This window comes from Oncorhynchus mykiss, chromosome 8 (genome assembly GCF_013265735.2).
Source record: "Oncorhynchus mykiss isolate Arlee chromosome 8, USDA_OmykA_1.1, whole genome shotgun sequence".
Taxonomy (NCBI): Eukaryota; Metazoa; Chordata; class Actinopteri; order Salmoniformes; family Salmonidae; genus Oncorhynchus; species Oncorhynchus mykiss.
The window spans coordinates 57,134,028-57,158,583 of NC_048572.1; the positions used below are offsets into that span (position 1 = coordinate 57,134,028).

The 24,556-nt window shown below is 44.1% G+C and overlaps 1 long non-coding RNA gene across 1 annotated transcript; it reads right to left on the bottom strand.

Moving 5' to 3' along the window:
• Positions 1-6,951: 6,951 nt before the first annotated feature.
• On the bottom strand, positions 6,952-12,153 carry LOC110530209. Its single transcript, XR_002474497.2, has 2 exons — positions 10,942-12,153; positions 6,952-9,140 (listed from the first exon to the last, which is right to left on the bottom strand). It is a non-coding gene; the product is annotated as an uncharacterized LOC110530209 (long non-coding RNA).
• Between the last annotated feature and the right edge of the window lie 12,403 nt (positions 12,154-24,556).

Below are 24,556 nucleotides of genomic sequence, written 5' to 3' on the forward strand. Positions count from 1 at the left end.
CCAATACCTGTTGTCACATTATACAAAGTAATGTTACATACATATACAGTGGGGCAAAAAAAGTATTTAGTCAGCCACCAATTGTGCAAGTTCTCCCACTTAAAAAGATGAGAGCCCTGTAATTTTCATCATAGGTACACTTCAACTATGACAGACAAAATTAGGAGAAAAAAACCCAGAAAATCACATTGTAGGATTTTTTATGAATTTATTTGCAAATTATGGTGGAAAATTAGTATTTGGTCACCTACAAACAAGCAATATTTCTGGCTCTCACAGACCTGTAACTTCTTCTTTAAGAGGCTCCTCCGTCCTCCGCTCGTTACCTGTATTAATGGCACCTGTTTGAACTTGTTATCAGTATAAAAGACACCTGTCCACAACCTCAAACAGTCACACTCCAAACTCCACTATGGCCAAGACCAAAGAGCTGTCAAAGGACACCAGAAACAAAATTGTAGACCTGCACCAGGCTGGGAAGACTGAATCTGAAATAGGTAAGCAGCTTGGTTTGAAGAAATCAACTGTGGGAGCAATTATTAGGAAATGGAAGACATACAAGACCACTGATAATCTCCCTCGATCTGGGGCTCCACACAAGATCTCACCCCATGGGGTCAAAATGATCACAAGAACGGTGAGCAAAAATCCCAGAACCACACGGGGACCTAGTGAATGACCTGCAGAGAGCTGGGACCAAAGTAACAAAGCCTACCATCAGTAACACACTACGCCTCCAGGGACTCAAATCCTGCAGTGCCAGACGTGTCCCCCTGCTTAAGCCAGTACATGTCCAGGCCCGTCTGAAGTTTGCTAGAGAGCATTTGGATGATCCAGAAGAAGATTGGGAGAATGTCATATGGTCAGATGAAACCAAAATATAACTTTTTGGTAAAAACTTGAACTCGTCGTGTTTGGAGGACAAAGAATGCGGAGTTGCATCCAAAAAACACCATACCTACTGTGAAGCATGGGGGTGGAAACATCATGCTTTGGGGCTGTTTTTCTGCAAAGGGACCAGGACGACTGATCCGTGTAAAGGAAAGAATGAATGGAGCCATGTAATCGTGAGATTTTGAGTGAAAACCTCCTTCCATCAGCAAGGGCATTGAAGATGAAACGTGGCTGGGTCTTTCAGCATGACAATGATCCCGAACACACCGCCCAGGCTACGAAGGAGTGGCTTCGTAAGAAGCATTTCAAGGTCCTGGAGTGGCCTAGCCAGTCTCCAGATCTCAACCCCATAGAAAATCTTTGGAGGGAGTTGAAAGTCCGTGTTTCCCAGCTACAGCCCCAAAACATCACTGCTCTAGAGGAGATCTGCATGGAGGAATGGGCTAAAATACCAGCAACATTGTGTGAAAACCTTGTGAAGACATACAGAAAACGTTTGACCTCTGTCATTGCCAACAAAGGGTATTGAGATAAACTTTTGTTATTGACCAAATACTTATTTTCCACCATAATTTGCAAATAAATTCATTAAAAATCCTACAATGTGATTTTCTGGATTTTTTTCCCTCATTTTGTCTGTCATAGTTGAAGTGTACCTATGATGAAAATTACAGGCCTATCTCATCTTTTTAAGTGGGAGAACTTGCACAATTGGTGGCTGACTAAATACTTTTTTGCCCCACTGTACCTACCATGGTTTAGAAATCTATATTTGAAGGAGCATACGCTTTTTTTTTTCATTATTGACACACCATGGAAAGTCACCTCATAAAGTTAGTGCACTTTCTTATATGTACCGTAAGATATTTGGAACGTTCTGTGCGAGAAGAAAATGATGAAGTATGCCAGATAAGGCCGTAGTTTAAGTAAAAGGATCAGCTGCGATCAAGATGGTCTTAACTGTTCCCCTCTACCCCTCTTATCTCTTTCCCCGCGTCCCTTTGCTTTAGCCGCACCAGAACCCGTTGTTGAAGAAGTGATCGAGGCCACAGAAGCAGAGGAAGTTGTTGCTCCCCTACCAGGTCTGTAAGCTTGAAGAAGACATTGAAATTGTCATTTTTTTTAAGGAAAAAGTCAGCCAATATCATAGACATGTATCACCCAGTGTCATTTTCAGTTATCAGCTAAGTTTTATAATGCTTTCACTTCCTTACAGAGCCTGAGGTTGTGGAAGAACCTGAGGTGGTTGAGGAGGAAGAAGAGCCTGAGGTGGATGAACCTGAAATCATTGAGGAAGAGCCTGAGGTTCTGGAGGAGGAAGAAGAGCCAGAGGTGGATGAGCCTGAAATCATTGAGGAAGAGCCTGAGGTTCTGGAGGAGGAAGAAGAGCCTGAGGTGGATGAGCCTGAAATCATTGAGGAAGAGCCTGAGGTTCTGGAGGAGGAAGAGCCTGAGGTTCTGGAGGAGGAAGAAGAGCCTGAGGTGGATGAGCCTGAAATCATTGAGGAAGATTCTGCGGTTCCGGAGGAGGAGGAGGTCGCCCCAGTCGAGGAGGAGGAGGTCGCCCCAGTCGAGGAGGAGGAAGAAGCCGCCCCAGTCGAGGAGGAGGAAGAAGCCGCCCCAGTCGAGGAGGAGGAGGAAGCCGCCCCAGTCGAGGAGGAGGAGGAAGCCGCCCCAGTCGAGGAGGAGGAGGAAGCCGCCCCAGTCGAGGAGGAGGAGGAAGCCGCCCCAGTCGAGGAGGAGGAGGAGGCCGCCCCAGTCGAGGAGGAGGAGGAGGCCGCCCCAGTCGAGGAGGAGGAGGAGGCCGCCCCAGTCGAGGAGGAGGAGGATGCCGCCCCAGTCGAGGAGGAGGAGGAGGCCGCCCCAGCCGAGGAGGAGGAGGAGGCCGCCCCAGCCGAGGAGGAGGAGGAGGCTGCCCCCGTTGAAAAGGTAGAGGAAGCCGCCCAAGTCGAGGAGGAAGTCGCCGCCATTGAGGAGGAAGCCGCACCAGTTGAGGAGGAGGTTGCTGAAGAGGCTGCCCCGGTTGAGGAAGTGGATTCACCCACAGAAGAAGCTGTTGAGGAGGAGGCCGCTGAGGAGGAAGTTGCTGCATCAGTTGAGGAGGAAGTCGCTGTTGAGGAAGAGGCTGCCCCCGCAGAAGAAGAGGCTGCACCAGTTGAGGAGGAGGAGGAAGAGGCAGAGGAGGAGCCAGCAACAGAGGAGGGTAAGGAAAAATTATCCAGAACAGAACAAAATGTTTTTAGTCCAGGGGTAGGCTTACTCCAGGGGTAGGCTTAATCTGGGTCCAGAAATTATTGAAAGAAAATCCTCTCAAGGCTCGGTTTTTGCTGATGAGGTGTTTGTCTTCACACAGTTTAAAACGAGCACAGTTGAACACCAGGTGCTGCATTGCAGAAGTGCATGCACACATTGTATTTTCTGATAAGAGTAGCTACATGTTTGTAGAGAGGTCGGGCAGTTTCCCATCTAATCTTGGGGTAGTGGATAGGGCACTCACTTTTCTGTCTCTCCTATCTGCTTTTTGTGTTGCTCATGTCACCTCATTTTGTATTATTTCTTATTGTTTTTGCATTGTGGAGAAGGAACCTGCAAGTAAGCATATCGTTGGATGATGTATACCATGCGTATCCCGTGCATACGACTAATAAAACTTGAAACTTAAGTCTCTCTGCTCATTTTGTGGATGAATTTGTCAATTCTCAATGTGAGGCTGTCATTCATTGTCTTTTGAAAAACAGTGTTCTAATACAACTTGTTCCTTTGCTCCACAGAAGAGCTGGTAGAAGAAACAGCAGCAGAAGATTCAGAACAAACAGAAGAAGCCGAATCAGAAGCTGAGTCAGAAGAAACTCAACAGGAGGAAGCTCTTCGGGAAGAGTTTGCAGGTACGTGTCGAGTGTGATTTTATGTACGTGTACCTCCACTCAGTTGAGGGCAATAATATTCAGATGTCATTCTTCAGTGCCTCCTCTCTCTCTCTCCGTTTTAACTAACTGCAACTGCTGGTTTTCTGTTGCAGAGGAAGCAGCTGAAGTAGATGAGCTGGAGGAGTTGATAGGTTGGTGATAAGATTATTTTAACTCCAGTCCAATGTTATTACTATGAACAGTTCTCCTGCATAAGCTTTCATGGTGGTCATTGACCCTGTTCTCTGAAAGCATGTCCAGTAAAAAGCATGTGTGTTGAAGCATTTTTATTCTAACTTTGACTTGTTTCGTTTCAACAGAAGAGCTTTCCCAGGCAGAAGAACAGATGGAAGATGAGCCAACAGGTACACTTTAAAACTTGTCATAACGCAATTGCATCTTCTCATTCCTTTTTACTCGATTGTATGACTGCACAGCAGGACGTTTAGAATCAGACATTCAACAAGTTCAGAATCCTAATTTCATAGAATCGACATTTCACAGCTGAATGCAGGCCTACTGTAATTAGTCCATAATCATTGTTTAATAGATAGTTTGCACTTTGGCTATTAACCAGCAGTATGGTTTCATGCCATCTAAGAAGCCCAGCTTTCTCAGTGAAGCTGACCTGTGGGCATGTATCCACAGCAGACACAAATAGGCGGTCTTTCTTTGTATGTCGTACAATAAGATATTCCTGACTTTGAAGCCCATGCCAGTGAGGACACACGTGATTAGTAGGTAGCGTGTGCTCTAATATGTGTAGGCCACATGTAGTCTGTGGATTAATCCTATCAAGGTAGGTAGACTTAACTCTCCCTTGTGGTGAGTAATGAAGGCCAGTGAAGCTATTTGTAGAGTATGCTATAGCTCCCCCTTGAGGCTGGTTTATGAAAGACAGCTTATGAAATGGCTCTCACAGGAGTCGACTAACTAGTCAACTAGTCATTCCATGCATTTTCCATATCTTGATATTGTTTGAGGATTTTTGTTAAATGACTTGTGATGTGACTACAACTGAAATAGAAGGCCTCCATCCTGTTTTTGTCTGTTAGATTGTGTGGTGAATTCTTTATTATATGATGTATCAATCGTGTAAAGTGTTATGTTGTCAAAATATTTTTTTTCTACATGATGTAATTGTATTATGAATTAAATTGAATGGTAACTGCTTTTTTATTCCATCACTGTCACTTAGTGAGGTCAGTATCTTCTTTCCATAGAAACGCAGAGCCTGCGGTCTCAGCGCGGTAAGACTGATTGAGGACCAGCCCACATCGCATCCCACTGAGCGCATGCAGTCGTGCTTTCCCACCTCCAGAGAATGAAAAGCGCCATCACGGCCTTCAACACTCTCTCCTATTTGTCCTATTTCTCACTCGCACACCCAGAAACTTGTTTTTCTCACTTCCAGAACTTGTTAGATTTTTTTCATTTACCCTATATATTTTTTTTCCTTTTTTTTTCTTATAATGACAAGTATCAATTAATTTCTCTTACAGATGTAGGTAGTTAATGGGAGGGTAGCTTTTCGCTAATGGAATGTAGTTTGTTTTCCATTTCCTGTGTATAGCAAGCAGAGGTACATGTTGCTAGTCAAAGAACTTCACGTCTGAGCCGAGTTCAGTTTTTTGTTAAATGTGAAGATGCAAAGCTGCAGTTTTGTATTACCAGTATGTATTGAGTCTACATGTCAAGATGTTGCATATCTAGGGCAAAGTTATGCTGACAGGTGAACAGACAAGTCTGGTGATGTAGGGTGAGTGTGTGAGCTTCCATATGTGTATGACTGAGAATGTGTATAGATGTACACTACATGACCAAAAGTATGTGAACACCTGCTTGTCGAACATATCATTCCAAAATCATGGGCATTAATATGGAGTTGGTCTCCCCTTTGCTGCTATAACAGCCGCCACTTCACTCTTCTGGGAAGGCTTTTCTACTAGATGTTGGAACATTGCTGCGGGGACATTCTTCCATTCAGCCACAAGAACATTTGTGAGGTTGAGCACTGATGTTGGGCGATTAGGCCTGCCTCGCAGTCGGTGTTCCAATTCATCCCAAAGGTTTTCGATGGGGTTGAGGTCAGGGCTCTGTACAGGCCAGTCAAGTTGTTCCACACTGATCTCGACAAACCATTTCTAAATGGACCTTGCTTTGTGCATGGGGGCATTGTCATACTGAAACAGGAAAGGGCCTTCCCCAAACTGCTGTCACAAAGTTAAAGCACAGAATCTGCTAGAATTTCATTGTATGCTGTACCATTATGATTTCCCTTCACTGGAACTAAGGAGCCTAGCCCGAACCAATAAAAACAGCCCCAGACCATTATTCCTCCTCCACCAAACTTCACAGTTAGCACTATGCATTGGGGCAGGTAGCGTTCTCCAGGCATCCAATAAACCCAGATTCATCCTTTGGACTGCCAGATGGTGAAGCATGATTCATCACTCCAGAGAACGCGTTTCCACTGCTCCAGAGTCCAATGGCGGTCCGCTTTACACCACTCCAGCCAAAGCTTGTCATCGCGTATGGTGATCTTAGGCTTGTATGTGGCTGCTCGGCCATGGAAACCCATTTCATGAAGCTCCGGACGAACAGTTATTGTGCTGACAGCTGGGGCAGCTCTAGCAGGGCAGAAATTTGACTGACTTGTTGGAAAGGTGGCATCCTATGATGGTGCCACGTTTAAAGTCATTGAGCTGTTCAGTAAGACCATTCTACTTCCAATGTTTGTTTATGGAGATTGCATGGCTTTGTGCTCAATTTTTATTAACCTGCCAGCAACGGCAGTGGCTGAAATAGCTGAATCCACTAATTTGAAGGGGTGTCCACATACTTTTGTATATATAGTGTATGTTTGCGTGTGTGCATTTTATAGACTGTATGTCTATAAAACAATCCTATGAGCCGTAGTTCTCATTAATTAAGATGCGTTTGAGACTCATTTCAATTTCAGTTTTGTTTGTTCAAACTCCTAGTACCTTGCTCTCACTGTTACTTCTTTAATACTGAAAGTGTTTTTGACTTACTCATACCTCCAGCCAGAACGGTGAACATCTAACGGAACACAATGAGTTATCCCCAAGCCAGGCTTGTGTCCATTTTTTTACTATTTTATTTATTTTGTGGTCTTTTTTAAAAAAAATTTTTACTGTATTTGGGTTGGATGTAAACTCTCCAAATGGGAGAAATGTTGGCATATGCCATTTGTTCTGGGAAAAACTGATTTTTACCTGGAGACGAAGGAAGGGCATGTCTCAGAGTCTGGTAGTAACTCTTAGGTGCAGCTCAGTGTGGGCGTAGCTGTTATGGGTTAATGGTCTGACCCAACCCAGTCTCCTGATAAAACAGGCTGCTGTGCAGTGTCCCAGGTCCTCCAATAGATCTGCTCTCCACACGCACACACGTGGTCCAACAGGAACATGATTATTCGAAATTCATCAGTCAGTACACGTAAACTGTAAAAAAATATATATATATATATATATATTTAAAGTCTGCGGCAGTAATGTTCATAAACGTTTGTTCCCTTTCTCTCTAAATGTACAGTTCCACTTTCACTTGTATATTAACTGGCTCAAGCCCAGGGTAAGTGCTTCATTTGGAACAAAGGTTTTTGAATGTCTGTAATTGTTGCTGATTTAGCAGACACCCGGACCACCTCTTTTTGTCCCTCTGCATGTGTTTCAGTGCGTGACCCCCCCAAACCAACTGTTCAAAGAGAAACACTGTTGTGCATCTAGAAGGGAACTTGAGTGTAACCTGCTCACTCTGTCCTAGCGACATCTAACTCGACTTGTGCTAGTATTTAATTTTGATGTTGTCGTTAATGATGTTGTCATGGTTTGTTTTTACTACAAGGATGATGCTAGCTCATGCTTTGAACTTAAGGCTGTACGGTGAAGGGAAAAAAAATGATTTCATTTTTTTCAAGGAAACTCAGTCGTGTGCTTAGTTTGTGTTCCTCCAACGATGTAATGTTTCTGTGAATTCAGATGAGTGTGTTTTTGTTTGACATTTTTCCATTGTAGAAGTTTTCTGTACATTGTGGTAATAAGGGGCCTGCTGGATGAGATAATGGTGATAAGGTGATGGACTGTAGGGAATGCTGCAATGCAAATCTTCTCTGAGGAAACCAAATAACGGTTTGTTTCGATGTACACGAAAACAAGTGGTTGCAATCTAGTTCTTAGGACTTATTGTCTTTTTTCTATAACACTAGTGGGTCTTTTTCTATTACCTAACACTTTTGAAGTCAATGTGAATTTTTAACGTGGTGTTAATTTTACATTATACAAAACTTTACAAGATAGATCTGTTCTAGATTTTTAAATAAAAATACACTTTTTTAGGATCAGACCTTTTTAATTATGAAAATTTAAATAAATAAAAAGTGCTTCACTTTTTTCAAAGCCATATGTGACAGTTGAGGCTCTTCTGCTCAGAATGGACTGTACTCCAAGGGAAAGACATTCCACAACCAGCAGTAACCGAAAACATCACTACAATCTCAGTGTTTATTTTTTATTGCAGTTCACATATGAACAGGGGTTTACACACAAAAACATGTTATACATAGAGGTAAACATAGTATCCAGCTGTATAGGCTAACAGGTTTTTAAATTATTGTGAAAATGCATTCTGTATGCAGAGTTGGACGGCTGTCACAGTTTCTATAAATCAGGGGTGTCGAACTCATTCCATGCAGGACCTAGTGTCTGCGGGTTTTTTTTTTTTTTTTCTTTCAATGAGGACCTAGACACCCAGGGAGGAGCGAAAATCCGCAGACACTCAGCCCTCCGTGGAATGAGTTTGACACGTGCTGTAAATGTTCTGTTCGAGGGCTGCAATAAAGGTTTGGGACAACACCATGGTGTCGTTTATCATTGTGTAACTGTTTATTGGAATACCTTGACATGGGCATAGTTAGTCCGCCATCCCATGCATGATAACACTTCACTAAGGTACCCTTTAAAGGTCCGGTGTTGTCAATGTGATTTGCTTGTGTTTTATATATACCACACATTAGGAACACCTTTCTAATATTGAGTTTTATGCCCTCCTTTTGCCCTCAGAACAGCCTGAATTTGTCAGGGCATGCTCTACAAGGTGTCAAAAGAGTCCCACAGGGATGCGGGCCCATGTTGACTCCAATGCTTCCCACAGTTGTCAAATTGGCTTGATGTCCTTTGGGTGGTGACCATTCTTGATACACACGGGAAACTGTTGAGTGTGGAAAAACCCAGCAGTGATGCAGTTCTTGACACAAACCGGTGCACCTGGCACCTACTACCATACCCCGTTCAAAGGGATCACAGCTTTCACCTGGTCAGTCTGTCATGGAAAGAGTAGGTGTTTAATGTTTTATATACTCAGTGAATTTCCACGCTATGGAGTTGGAATAATACTGTGAAATTGTGAAAATGATAATGCCCTTTTAATGTAAGAGCTGTTTGAATAGCCTGCCTGAAATTCAGCCTGTTTTGGTGAGATGGAGTTTTGGTCTGCCTGGTGACATCACTAAGAAAGAGTTCCAAACCTCTGCCAATAACAGCTAGTTTTTAGTTTTCTCTCCACTCAGACCACATAGTGACACAGCTACCAAAATTATTGCTTGAGAAATTGCTTTGTTAATAAGAAGCAATTTGTTTATTTTTTACCATTTTAATTGAAAACAATCACAGTACTTGAGTAGTTATTTTTAAGATGTGTTTGAGAAATATAAATGATTTGATCTTGAGATAAAATGGCTGCTTTGGACCTTTGAAGGGCAACTTCACCACTTAACATTTGGGTTGTTATTATGACTTATTTAGTGATGTCCTACACAGTTTTAGTGTAGTTTTCATGTTTATTGACTGTTTAGTCGCGAGCAAAAACCAGATATTGCTTCTCTGTGACGTTTTCAAGTAGAATCCCTGAGATAACTAAGAAAGTAAATTATGGACAGTCATTTTCAGCTATTTATATAACCTGTCTATAGATTTCTGATCATATTGGAACTCCCTGCTACATGTTGCTCTGGTTGTCTTCAAATAACATTTTTAAATAGACGCTCAAAAACCTATAGTATGATATTTATAGTTGGCTTGCTACAAAATTTTTGTTGTTCAAGGCTCAAACTCCCATGATTCCATTCGGCACAACCACTTCCACCGTCACTGTCGCAGCTTTGGCAGCCGTTGCAGTGCGCCCTTTCCAAAGAGAGAGAAATAGTAATGGTGTCTTTTTAGTAGGTACTAACTCCGCCATCGTTCGTTGGACATAGCCCATGGATTAACGCAGAAAATTAGGTTTAGCAGATTTTATATGTTGTGTTCTATCTGATAATCTTCATCAGCTAACTTCACTTTGTGAATTTTGAAGAATTTATGTAGTACTAAAAACAAACCCCATAAAGGCTTCTTAATTCATAACGTTCGTGTTAACTGACCTCTTATCTCAGAACAAAACGTATATTTAAAAAAGCCCGTGTTAACCTCTGACTTTATTTTCGGTGTTTATTCCCGGAACCCTATTCTTTCCCCATAGGGATGGCTGAACAGACCAGATGTAACTTATTTCCGGGGTTTAAGACTACAGGCGAGCGAGCCTATATTTTCGTAGTAAATGACTTGTAAAATTCATTTGTTGTATTAGTTCCAATATGCCTACAGTGTTGTTGGCTGCTGGTTGCTTGGACAGTAGCTAAGGCTGTATTTGGCAGATAATTTTTGAAAACACTAATACAGAGGCAACAGGGTTAGCTACTTAGCTAGCGTTGTTAATGTTAGCACCAAAGATGCAGGAGTCTTCAATCATGAGACTATGATTCCGTAGTGATTTTCCTATACATTTAATAATACATGTTGTTTGGACTGTTGTTTAAAACAGTCGCTAAGATTAAACTGGGGTGAAATTGTTGTAATCTATTATTTCAGATGTAGCAGTCGGCTAGCTAGCATGCTAGCTAACCAGCATCAGACACCGATTTATTGTTGGCATCTAATATCGTCTTATTGTTCAATCTGAAGCCGTACTATTATGGCTGACTCTGTAAAACAACATGCATGCAAGCATTATAATACGATTATAACCCAAGAGCAATGTGAAATGCACTCAGAATTTATGACAAACTTAATCTTGGTTTGATTACCTGCTATATGGTGTGGAGTCCGTCGACTCCCATTACTGGATGTCAAGCTTCGATCTACTCCTACATTTCTGTATTTTTGCAACGGAGGAAACTTTTCTCCGTGGTCTATTTCGAGAACAAACATATTTCACAGCAAAGAAAGAGAGATAGAGGGGCATAGGTAGGCATGTCGGCCACCAGGCAGCACAACAGAACCGTGTATCGGTAATCAGAAGATGTAGGCTATAGGCTATCGCAATGCTGTTTTTCGCAATAAAAAAGTATTGCCTATAGTTTATTTAATGAAACCCTGGCTGGCTGTTGACCTAGGTCAGGGTTCTCCAACCCTGTTCCTGGAGAGCACCTTCCTGTATGTTTTCGCACCAACCCCAGTGCCCATGTGACAACAATTTTGGACCCCCTAAATGTGGAGTATGAAATCATTTTAATGATTGTCAAACTGTTTCTTATCGTTTTATTTTACATCCATTATTAGACAGTGGCAACGATGATGATTATGAACATGGTATTTTAAAGAAATACCAGTGAAGAAAACAATGACAACAATAACGTCTAATGTAACTGGCCCCGTAACAGTACAACTGACCCCAGCTTGGCCCTCCCAGTTGAAATGGTCTTGAACCGCCACTGTTCAGCAGCTCAAATCATCAGGATGTAGGGCATTGCTATCAGGAAGGACGTATACCATGGATGGATAGCTAAAATAATTATGATCACACTTAATCAATTTAAGTATAATGGAGACCTATACATTTGGCAGCCAAGCGCGAGTTGTCAGTGTGTAGCCTATTATCGTCTAGAAATGACGTTGACATATCTTCACGGATGCAATAAAGTCCGTCATAAGAGTCAATTAAATTAATAATAAAAAAATAAGAATTACGAATCGTGTGTGAATCGTCCCCTGGAATAACGCACATGCTTGAATAATAGCTTGGATAATAATGACAAAACCAACGTCTCTAGTAATACCGGTCCGAATAGGGCTACAGCCTAACATGGCAAATAATACATTTATCAGCGAAGGCACATCATCCCATTGGATCCGTCAAGACTGCACACAGCAGAAATATCACTGAAATATTCTAGTTCCTACACAACACCTATATTCACACAAAATAGGCATTTTATAGGCAGCATCATGCTCATGTCAGTCCTCTGTCAAACTGCAGCAACCTTATTCTTGTTCATATAAATTATATTTAGACTAGATTAGGAGGGGGATTTCTGCTACACAGAGACAACTGATAAGCTCAGCCCTGTGAGTTATATTGCCTGCTTTATGTATGTTTGCATCATGCAGGCATATGCAACTGTCGGCCTTGTAAAAAATGTACTCACATCTGTCATCACGTATGTTGATTGATTAATTCCAGTTAATAATTTTGGATTAAATGAATAGACAGCACCGTCAACCCAATTTTGAATATAAACCAAATTGGATCACAATCACATTTTCTCCTGACACACAAATGGACTAGAAATACATAAAGTTACCAATTAGTCACCCTGACCAAACGGACAGTGCACATAGGCTGTATGCACATGCTCTTATTGGTAGCCTACAGTTGATCAGACTGAAAAATTGTCTCGTTTTCATACCATATAGCATGTCAGATCTCTAACATTTAGGTGTAGACTAGGCTGCTGCAACACTTATGCAATGAGTTTTTGCTTCTTTCTGTCCAGAGTGATTGTGTTATCATCTTTGCTAAATAAATACCGGAGGAAAAAATGCGCTGCGTCAACCTCTCTCTTTAATCTAACTTTTGATGGATGATGAGATGGAAGCTATCAAATAATTCTGAATTGATTTTGACATCCCAGAAAAGACAGTACAAAGTTCTATATGTTCAACAAGTAAAGCATCATAACTTGCAATTACCTCTGCAAGCTGTCACTGATTTCCCCGGTACTACTTCTCATTCCGTGCACCAGTTCTGGAGTTCTAGTCACCGGCATCTAAGCTTCACTGAACTGTCTCATTACGCACACCTGGTCCCCACCCCCGAATAGTAATTGTATATTTAGTGCCCTCTGTTCACCATTGGTGGTTATTGTGCCCTTGGTCTTGTGAGTACCTGTACATTGTGGTTTCAACTTTTGTGCTGTGTGTATTGTGTCACGTGTATTTATTAAAGGTTACCTCCCTCTTTTGTTTGGGTTACATCCCTGTGTTTTTGTATGCTTGTTTGTTTTGGGCTTCCCCCTGTGCCTTTCATGGCATGTTGTATTTTTGGGTGGAGTATTAAAACCCCATATTAGGTATTCTTGCTCCTGTCTCTAATCATTGATACCATGTGACAGTATTACCGACCCTAACATAGAACCCAAACCAGCTTCATGCAAAAATATATTTTGTCCCCCCACACCAAAGGCGATCAAGACACGCAGGTTAAAATATCAAAACAAACTCTGAACCAATTATATTAATTTGGGGACAGGTCGAAAAGCATGAAACATTTTTGGCAATTTAGCTAGCTAGCTTGCACTTACTAGCTAATTTGTCCTATTTAGCTAGCTTGCTGTTGCTAGCTAATTTGTCCTGGGATGTAAACATTGAGTTGTTATTTTACCTGAAATGCACAAGGTCCTCTACTCCAACAATTAATCAACACAAAAAAGCCTTCCAGGCTTTTTCTTTTCTTGACTCTATTGCAATTGGCAGCTTTCATAAATTAGGTGCATTACTGCCACTGACCTAGCTCATCTTCAGTCATCCACGTGCGTATAACCAAAGAGGAGATGGTACGTGGGTACCTGCTTCTATAAACCAATGAGGCGATGGGAGAGGCAGGACTTGGTCTCAGCTCCTCAAATGTCGATGCCTGTGTGAAGGCCACATGTGTTCTCCACAACTACCTGCAGAGGTCATTCCAGTAGCCGCTCCGGATGAAGACGGGCACTCCAAATGGTTCCCTTCCTGATGTCACCAGGGCAGGTGCCAACAACACCCCCAGACAGACACTCCAGGTGAGGGAGAAGCTGACCACCTAACTTCTCATCGCCAGCAGGTGAAGTCCCATGGCAGTATGCCGTGGAGTGAAACGGCTCTTAGGAGCCCCCTAACACCAAGGTTATTTTAAGAACCATCCTCCATTGTCCATAAAATAGCATTTTTTCCCCCCCAGATTATTTTTTCTCCTTGTCTCTCTTCATTATACGGCGCACAGTTAGTATGATAACAGTGTGGAAAGGGTAACCTAGGGTCCATCCAAATAGTACAGTTTACCACCATCTTCACAGGTCTGACAAAATACAGGTGGAAAAAAAACAATTAGGAAGAGTGTTTTTACTTTCATCTGGTCGTAGATCTGCAAAGGTGTAAGGAAGAAATAAGAAAATTAAGTCTAAATAAGATATTAATAAACACATTTAACAACTGACTATGAAAACATTAGAATGAATCACTATTCAAGTACAGGAAAGAACATTACAGTTACATGTGTTGTAAAAAGGTTACAAAAAATAAAAACAATTGAAAAAGGTGTGTGCGTGTAAAAATGAATGTGCAATCTGTAAGAGAACAACAAGAGCATGTCTTTTTGGCACAACTGCAGACCGATACAGGGACTACTCAAAGCCTAGAAGTAGTAGAAGAGCTTCAGACATGGCCATAAAGAGAGAGAGGGCAGGGCACTGGAGCTCTGATGTACAGAGAGGAGTGGAGGAGAGGTGTGTCTGAGAAAAAGTGAACGTGTAACCACAATACAGGTAAACATACATTTCACCTTTAGTCTTGTAAAATAACAAGTGCATCCGAATTCTCCAGTATGTCAGTTTCAATTCAGTCAATGTTCATGCAATCTATGTACAACTAATAATGAATTATATCCTAAGTATTGAGAAATTACTAACCAGGACATAACAAGTGGAATAAGGACAGTTGGAAAATCTGTTGCATTTCCTTGATTCCCGTGGGGGGGGGGGGGGGGGGGGGGGGGGGGGTACTGTCAGATTCCCCCGGCAATGATGCTCATTCTGTGCACTAGTTCCGGAGTTCTATGTCACCGGCCTCTAGGCGTCACTGAACTGTCTCATTATGCACACCTGCACCATTGTCTGGCAAGTTATTGTTCCTATGTCAGTTGGTCTTGTGACTGACTACCTGTGGTTTCAGCTTTCATGCTGCGTGTATTGTGCACTTGTTATTTCGGGTCTCATCCCGTGTATTGTTATTACGGGTCTCGTCCCGTGTATTTATTAGAGGTTTAACCTCGCTCTTTTGTTTGGGTTACATCCCTGTGTTTTTGTATACGTGTTTGTTTTGGGCTTCTCCCCGTGCCTTTCATGGCATGTTGTATATTTGGGTGGAGTATTAAAAACCCCTATTACGTATTCCTGCGCCTGTCTCCAATCATTTATAAACTCTGCAAAAAAAGATATGTTCCTTTTTCAGGACCCTGTCTTTCAAAGAATTTGTAAAAATCCAAATAACTTCACAGATCTTCATTGTAAAGGGTTTAAACACTGTTTCCAATGCTTGTTCAATGAACTGTAAACAATTAATGAACATGCACCTGTGGAATGGTCGTTAAGACACTAACAGCTTACAGGCGGTAGGCAATTAAGGTCACAGCTATGGAAACCTAGGACACTAAAGAGGCCTTTCTACTGACCCTGAAAAACACCAAAAGAAAGATGCCCAGGGTCCCTGCTCATCTGCATGAACGTGCCTTAGGCATACTGCAAGGAGGCATGAGGACTGCAGATGTGGCCAGGGCAATACATTGCAATGTCCATACTGTGAGATGCCTAAGACAGGACGGACAGCTGATCGTGGCAGACCACGTGTATCAACACCTGCACAGGATTGGTACATCTGAACATCACGATCTAGAAGAAAAAACATCTTAACATCACACCTGTGGGAGAGGTACAGGATGGCAACAACAACTGCCTGAATTACACCACACAATCCCTCCATCAGTGCTCAGACTGTCCGCAATAGGCTGAGAGAGGCTGGACTGAGGGCTTGTAGGCCTGTTGTAAGGCAGGTCCTCACCAGACATCAGCGGCAACGTCGCCTATGGGCACAAACCCTCCCTCGCTAGACCAGATAGGACTGGCCAAAAGTGCTCTTCACTGACGAGTCAAGGTTTTGTCTCACCAAGGGTGATGGTCGGATTTGCATTTATTGTCGAAGGAATGAGCGTTACACCAAGGCCTATACTCTGGAGCGGGATCGATTTGGAGGTGCAGGATCCGTCATGGACTGGGGCAGTGTGTCACAGCATCATCGGACTGAGCTTGTTGTCATTACAGGCAATCTCAATGCTGTGCGTTACAGGGAAGACATCCTCCTCCCTCGTGGTAACCTTTCTGCAAGCTCATCCTGACATGACCCTCCAGCATGACAATGCCACCAGCCATACTGCTCGTTCTGTGCGTGATTTCCTGCAAGACAGGAATGTCAGTGTTCTGCCATGGCCAGCGAAGAGCCCGGATCTCAATCCCATTGTGCACATCTGGGACCTGTTGGATCAGAGGGCGAGGGCTAGGGCCATTCCCCCCCAGAAATGTCAGAGAACTTGCAGGTGCCTTGGTGGAAGAGTGGAGTAACATCTCACAGCAAGAACTGGCAAATCTGGTGAAGTCCATGAGGAGGAGATGCACTGCAGTACTTAATACAGATGGGGCCACAACAGATACTGACTTATTTCTGATTTTGACCCCCCCCGTCTCCCCTTTGTTCAGGGACACATTATTACATTTATGTTAGTCACGTCTGTGGAACTTGTTCAGTTTATGTCTCAGTTGTTGAATCTTATTTTCATACAAGTATTTACACATGTTAAGTTTGCTGAAAATAAACGCAGTTGACAGTGAGAGGACATTTCTTTTTTTGCTGAGTTTATATGTATTTAGTATTTTCATTTTTGATGTAGGGATGTAAGGTTTTGATAATGTTGTATAATATAAACAAAATACATTAAATATAAAAAATTAATTAAAATAAGAACACCGCAATACTGCTTTGCAGCACAACCCCAATACACTAGGTTCATGATCCTAATCCTATGACTGGATGGACAACGTGTCAGTTTATACTGCAAAAGCTTTGATTGGTTGGAGGTCGTCCTCCAGAAGTGGTCATAATTACCATGTAGATCTATGGAAGGAGTGAGGCCTATGAGCCTCCTAGGTTTTGTATTGAAGTCAATGTACCCAGAGGAGGACAGAAACTAGCTGTCCTGGTGCTACCACAGAGAGTGCTGAAGTTACTTTAGACCTTCATTGCAAAACAGTGTGTTTTAATCAATTATTTGGTGACATATTAATATATTTAGTATAGTTTTATCTAAAAAGGATAACTTTTTTTTGTGTTTTCACTATTTTTATTTTTATTAAATTTCACTGAGGAGGATGGTCCTCCCCTCCCTCCACTGGTGTGTGTGTGCGCATCTGTGTTGTGGGAGTCGACTCCTTTTGACTCCAATCACAGGAGTCGGGGTCGACTCCAAAAAACCTGGAGTCGTGCACCACCAGCCAGCTAAGCTAACTAGGCGGAGCATTGCATCATTGGAGATTAAATGCACCCTTGGAATTGTAGTATACTTTAGACAAAGGCAATGCAGAAGCTTAAAAAAAATACAAAAACAAGGAATATACTAAATACTAACAGCATAATAACTGGTTATAAACAGGTTCATTATCCAGCTCTTCTTAGAAAGAGGAATCATCAGAAGCAGTCATTGTTTGTAATTATTTCTCTAGCCATCTCGGATAGACACTGCACGGTAACATAGCTCCCATGAACCTGTAGAAACTAGTACCCCGTTTTGAAAAGCCTGCCTTAGAGGGTTGGAACACAATTGGATAAAATAATAGAGCTCCAGTAGTCTTCACAAAGCCAAGGAAAAAATGTCAACCTAGATATCCTGCAATGTTGTGACAGATGGGAACATCATTCAGACAAGTCCAATGGCTCTACTGAACAATGCCAACCATATCTACTTCCTGCTAGCGTGATCTTGCAATCGGCGAAACACAAAGGCCACACTAATTGCTACAAAACATGACTCCGTTCATTTTTAGATCAGACAGCAGGCTCAATCAACCAACAACGTAATTGGTTGAACTCTCCCAGCACGAAAATGCAAAAATACCACTATGGTGCATAATAATGCAAGTTGAAGACTTAAGACAGGATCCTGATGTTATCTCCAACCTAGCCTGTAATGACCTAGACAGAGCGACCTCCGAGACCGGTTCTGGGTCAGCGAACCACGGCTCAGAGAGGGCTCAGAGTGAAGCGCCCTGTTCATCAGCTAATATGTAGGAGCTCCTCTCTAGGGTTCTGAAAGCTCTGGATATTAATCTAGACCCTAACAGCTGCCCGGGAAGAGTGTATATTCCTCAGTGCCCCAAGTTCTTCAATGAACTGCATCAAACTTGGGCTTAGGTGAACTCGGTCCTCCCAGACAGGAAGATCATTAGTAGGTCTCCCCGCTGTCCTCCGAGAGCTCATTGGGCTGCTGACGGTCACACCTTCATGACCTTGGCAATGGTGGCTCACCTCATGAATGAAACCACTCTGCTGCAGGCATACCTACACAGTCTGATAGCTTGCCTGTCCACCGATGGTGGCCCTGAGCTGACGGCTGAAATGACTCAGGTGTCCACATTCCACTCCCTATTAAACGCTGAGATGTCACATGCTAATGGAAAAGCCCTGCATACTGTCATCTCCTCTATTGTTGGCTCTCACAGACAAAGATGTCAGCCTCCGTGAAGAAAACATTTATGGAGCTCCCCATCTCCACAGGCCAAGTTATTGGTCCTGGCGTGAACGCCATTTTGGATCAAACGGCGAAGCTGCAGTCTTTCATGGGTCCCTCTGCACCGCGTTACCCTACCCAGAGACCATTCAGTCTAGACCTCAGCTCTCCCCTGCCATGAAAGGCCGCTTGGGCCCACCCCCAAACCAGCCACGCCCTGACCAGCCACGCCAACACAGGCAGCGGCATAACAAGCACCGTCCCTCTGCTCCGAAGATAGACGGGCCACCTCACTCATCCTGATGGGTGTTGTCACGGCCGCTCCTCTGCAGTGCAGGGGCGGTTCCTCCTGCAGGCAGAGAAGGGTCGTTAGTGGTTGGAGTCACCTGGGCTCAAAGTATTTAAACTGTTTCACTAATCACTCGTCTCTCTGCTCCTCCAGGTATGATCCTGTTTTGTTTGTTCCTTTGTAGTTTTGCATAGTTTTCACTCAGTCATATTCACACACACAGATTCACGCATCCCTGCACTTTACATACACCTTACATTATGATACTTTCACACCTCATTCCTTTTTCTTTGTTTAAAGTTAATAGTTTTGGTTTACAATAAAGAACCTTTTTGATTGGCCTATACCTGTTGTTCGTGTCCCCTCATTTTTGCCACAGGCTATGAGCCGGCCTGTGACAGTGTGGCCCCCGCATCGGTCACTTCTCCCACGCCCATCGGGCAAAGTGGGAGGAGCTTGTGGAGTCCCCCTGGGTGCTGGATACCATACTACAGGGGTACAAACTCCAGTTTCAGAGGGGTTTGGTGAACTACAACAACTGACCCCCTGAAAAGCTCTCCAACTGGAGATTGCATTCTTCTCAAGAAGGGAGGCAATCAGACAACTGGAACCATCAGAACAGCTCAGTGGGTTTTATGGTGAATGTTTCCTAGTCCCCAAGAGGGATGGCGACTTTCAACCCCTTCCTGGACTTGAGGCCTTTCGACTGGTGGTTGAAAACCCACCCCTTCAAGATGCTATCTCCGTCCCGCATCCTACAGCCTATCATCCCAGGCCAGTGGGCTGTCGACATTAAAGATGCCTACGTCCACGTTCTCATTCACCCGGCTCACAGGAAGTTACTGCGCTTTGCATTCAGCGGCATAGTGTACGAGTATCAAGTGTTACCTTTCGGTCTCTCCCTGACACCAAGAACATTCACAGAATGCATGGATGCCACTCTAGCACCCCTAACAACACAAGGGATTTTAGTACTAAATTACCTAAATGACTGGCTAATCTGTGCTCAGTCACGTAAACAGACAGCAGCAGACACGACCTCTCCTGAGGCACATCTCAGAGCTAGGCCTCAGGTTGAACATGCAAAAAAGCCACCTGGTCCCCACACAAACTTTGATGTTCATGGGCATGCGGATCGACTCATTTCTATTGAGGGCTCCCTCACCGAAGAGAGAGAGTCCAGAAAATTGTAGATCACCTCATCACTTTTGTCCAAGACCAGAAGATGACTGTTCTTCATTGTCAGAGACTAATAGGTCTCCTCTCCGCAGCCTCTCTTTGACCCCATTAGGCCTTCTACACTTGAGATCCCTGCCAAGGTGGTTCAATGCTCAAGGTTTACATCCCAAGGAACACAGGTATTGTTGCCTGACTGTGTCCAAGGAATGCACACGAGCACTGGCAAGATGGTGATCCCTGAATTTCCTTTCAAGTGGGATACATCTGGGCAGAGTCCATCATAGGAAACTGGTTCAAACAAATTCCCCCTTGAGAGACTGGGGAGCAGTATTGAGAGGGAGGGTGGCCAGCTGGTCCAAACTCCACATCAACATGCTGGAGTTGAGAGCAGTCCAACTAGCTCTGCTCAACTTTCTCATACAACTGCGGGATAAACGTACAGGGGGTTGGGAGCAGGGGGTTGCTCCAGAATCTTGCGGCATAAAAACTGTGCTCCAGTTCTTGAGGTCTTTGTTCGATGCTGGCAGAGTTGCATCCATACTTAAGGTATATGCAGCTGGCATTTCAGCATTCCATGATGAAGAGCAGGATGGTCCAATTGGCAGACAAAAGGTTTTTTGTAAGGGAATCTGTCGAGTACTGTTAGACCTCCCTTCCAACCGTTAGATATTTCAAGTCTATAGCGTCTCTCTTAAGACAGCATTTCTGGGTTGGCAAGCTCCATGCTTTATCTGTAAGTGATGAGTGTTATCATCTAGGCCGGGTAAGACAAGCGTTACTCTGTGGCCTAATCCTACCTACCTACCTAATCCTAGTACTGCCGCTAGGAAATGGTGCTGACAGCCTTGTACACCTCCATGCACCCTGGGGCTCTTGATGTTGATGTACGCGCTCTGTGTCCTGGGAGATTCCTAAATGCGTACATGGAGTGGACTCAGGCGATCTGTCGCTCTGATCAGCTGTTTGTGTACTTTGGAGATAGTGCAGGGTAAGTCTCTCTCTCAAAACAACGGTTGTCACATTGGATTGTAGACACTACCCTGCAAGCATATAGCCTAGCTGGCTGCCCAGCCCCATCCTCTGTGGTAGCGCACTCCACCAGGGGAGTTGCCACCTCCTGGGCACTGCTTAAGGGAGTCCCTCTCTCGGACATATGAGCGGCTGCCAGCTGGTATCGCCCAGTACCGTTGCAATGTTTTACCAGGTAACTGTGGCTGACCCTCACAGTGTGAGTTTAGATGTGCTTGGTGCTACCCTTCCCTCCTAACAGTAACCTGTGGTTGGGCAGGGTACTGCCTTGAGCAACTGTGGTGATGTGTTGTTCTAGGCCAGTGGTTAGCCTTCCTTTTTGTCTTGACTTGAGCTATTGATAGTGAAGTGCAATATTGTATCAAATCATCACTTGGTCCTGCCAGACTCTGTCTCTATAGCGAACTTACATTCTATCAACTAGCCTATTCCGGGCCCTCAGAGTTTCCTGCGCCAGTGAGCTCGGGACAGAACAGCGGTCAACTCCTACTCATTCAAGGTTTTTTTTTTTTAATGTAAAACTATTTTCTACATTGTAGAATAATAGTGAAGACATCAAAAATATGAAATAACAAATATGGAATCATGTAGTAATCAAAATAAGTGTTAAGTAATCTAAATATATTTTATATTTGAGATTCAAATAGCCACCCTTTGCCACACTCTTGGCATTCTCTCAAACAGCTTCACCTGGAATGCTTTTTCAACAGTCTTGAAGGAGTTCCCACATATGCAGAGCACTTGTTGGCTGCTTTTCCTTCACTCTGCAGTCAGACTCATCCCAAACCATCTTGGAGGTCAGGTCATCTGATGCAGCACTCCATCACTCTCCTTCTTGGTAAAATAGCTCTTACAAATCAAATCAAATTTTATTTGTCACATACACATGGTTAGCAGATGTTAATGCGAGTGTAGCGAAATGCTTGTGCTTCTAGTTCCGACAATGCAGTAATAACCAACAAGTAATCTAACTAACAATTCCAAAACTACTGTCTTGTACACAGTGTAAGGGGATAAAGAATATGTACATAAGGAAATATGAATGAGTGATGGTACAGAGCAGCATAGGCAAGATACAGTAGATGGTATCGAGTACAGTATATACATATGAGATGAGTATGTAAACAAAGTGGCATAGTTAAAGTGGCTAGTGATACATGTATTACATAAGGATACAGTCGATGATATAGAGTACAGTATATACGTATGCATATGAGATGAATAATGTAGGGTAAGTAACATTATATAAGGTAGCATTGTTTAAAGTGGCTAGTGATATATTTACATCATTTCCCATCAATTCCCATTATTAAAGTGGCTGGAGTTGAGTCAGTGTCAGTGTGTTGGCAGCAGCCACTCAATGTTAGTGGTGGCTGTTTAACAGTCTGATGGCCTTGAGATAGAAGCTGTTTTTCAGTCTCTCGGTCCCAGCTTTGATGCACCTGTACTGACCTCGCCTTCTGGATGATAGCGGGGTGAACAGGCAGTGGCTCGGGTGGTTGATGTCCTTGATGATCTTTATGGCCTTCCTGTGACATCGGGTGGTGTAGGTGTCCTGGAGGGCAGGTAGTTTGCCCCCGGTGATGCGTTGTGCAGACCTCACTACCCTCTGGAGAGCCTTACGGTTGAGGGCGGAGCAGTTGCCGTACCAGGCGGTGATACAGCCCGCCAGGATGCTCTCGATTGTGCATCTGTAGAAGTTTGTGAGTGCTTTTGGTGACAAGCCGAATTTCTTCAGCCTCCTGAAGTTGAAGAGGCGCTGCTGCGCCTTCTTCACAATGCTGTCTGTGTGTGTGGACCAATTCAGTTTGTCTGTGATGTGTATGCCGAGGAACTTAAAACTTGCTACCCTCTCCACTACTGTTCCATCGATGTGGATAGGGGGGTGTTCCCTCTGCTGTTTCCTGAAGTCCACAATCATCTCCTTAGTTTTGTTGACGTTGAGTGTGAGGTTATTTTCCTGACACCACACTCCGAGGGCCCTCACCTCCTCCCTGTAGGCCGTCTCGTCGTTGTTGGTAATCAAGCCTACCACTGTCGTGTCGTCCGCAAACTTGATGATTGAGTTGGAGGCGTGCATGGCCACGCAGTCGTGGGTGAACAGGGAGTACAGGAGAGGGCTCAGAACGCACCCTTGTGGGGCCCCAGTGTTGAGGATCAGCGGGGAGGAGATGTTGTTGCCTACCCTCACCACCTGGGGGCGGCCCGTCAGGAAGTCCAGTACCCAGTTGCACAGGGCGGGGTCGAGACCCAGGGTCTCGAGCTTGATGACGAGCTTGGAGGGTACTATGGTGTTGAATGCCGAGCTGTAGTCAATGAACAGCATTCTCACATAGGTATTCCTCTTGTCCAGATGGGTTAGGGCGGTGTGCAGTGTGGTTGAGATTGCATCGTCTGTGGACCTATTTGGGCGGTAAGCAAATTGGAGTGGGTCTAGGGTGTCAGGTAGGGTGGAGGTGATATGGTCCTTGACTAGTCTCTCAAAGCACTTCATGATGACGGAAGTGAGTGCTACGGGGCGGTAGTCGTTTAGCTCAGTTACCTTAGCTTTCTTGGGAACAGGAACAATGGTGGCCCTCTTGAAGCATGTGGGAACAGCAGACTGGTATAGGGATTGATTGAATATGTCCGTAAACACACCGGCCAGCTGGTCTGCGCATGCTCTGAGGGCGCGGCTGGGGATGCCGTCTGGGCCTGCAGCCTTGCGAGGGTTAACACGTTTAAATGTCTTACTCACCTCGGCTGCAGTGAAGGAGAGACCGCATGTTTTCGTTGCAGGCCGTGTCAGTGGCACTGTATTGTCCTCAAAGCGGGCAAAAAAGTTATTTAGTCTGCCTGGGAGCAGGACATCCTGGTCCGTGACTGGGCTGGATTTCTTCCTGTAGTCCGTGATTGACTGTAGACCCTGCCACATGCCTCGTGTCTGAGCCGTTGAATTGAGATTCTACTTTGTCTCTGTACTGACGCTTAGCTTGTTTGATAGCCTTGCGGAGGGAATAGCTGCACTGTTTGTATTCGGTCATGTTACCAGACACCTTGCCCTGATTAAAAGCAGTGGTTCGCGCTTTCAGTTTCACGCGAATGCTGCCATCAATCCACGGTTTCTGGTTAGGGAATGTTTTAATCGTTGCTATGGGAACGACATCTTCAACGCACGTTCTAATGAACTCACACACCGAATCAGCGTATTCGTCAATGTTGTTGTCTGACGCAATACGAAACATGTCCCAGTCCGCGTGGTGGAAGCAGTCTTGGAGTGTGGAGTCAGCTTGGTCGGACCAGCGTTGGACAGACCTCAGCGTGGGAGCCTCTTGTTTTAGTTTCTGTCTGTAGGCAGGGATCAACAAAATGGAGTCGTGGTCAGTTTTTCCGAAAGGGGGGCGGGGCAGGGCCTTAT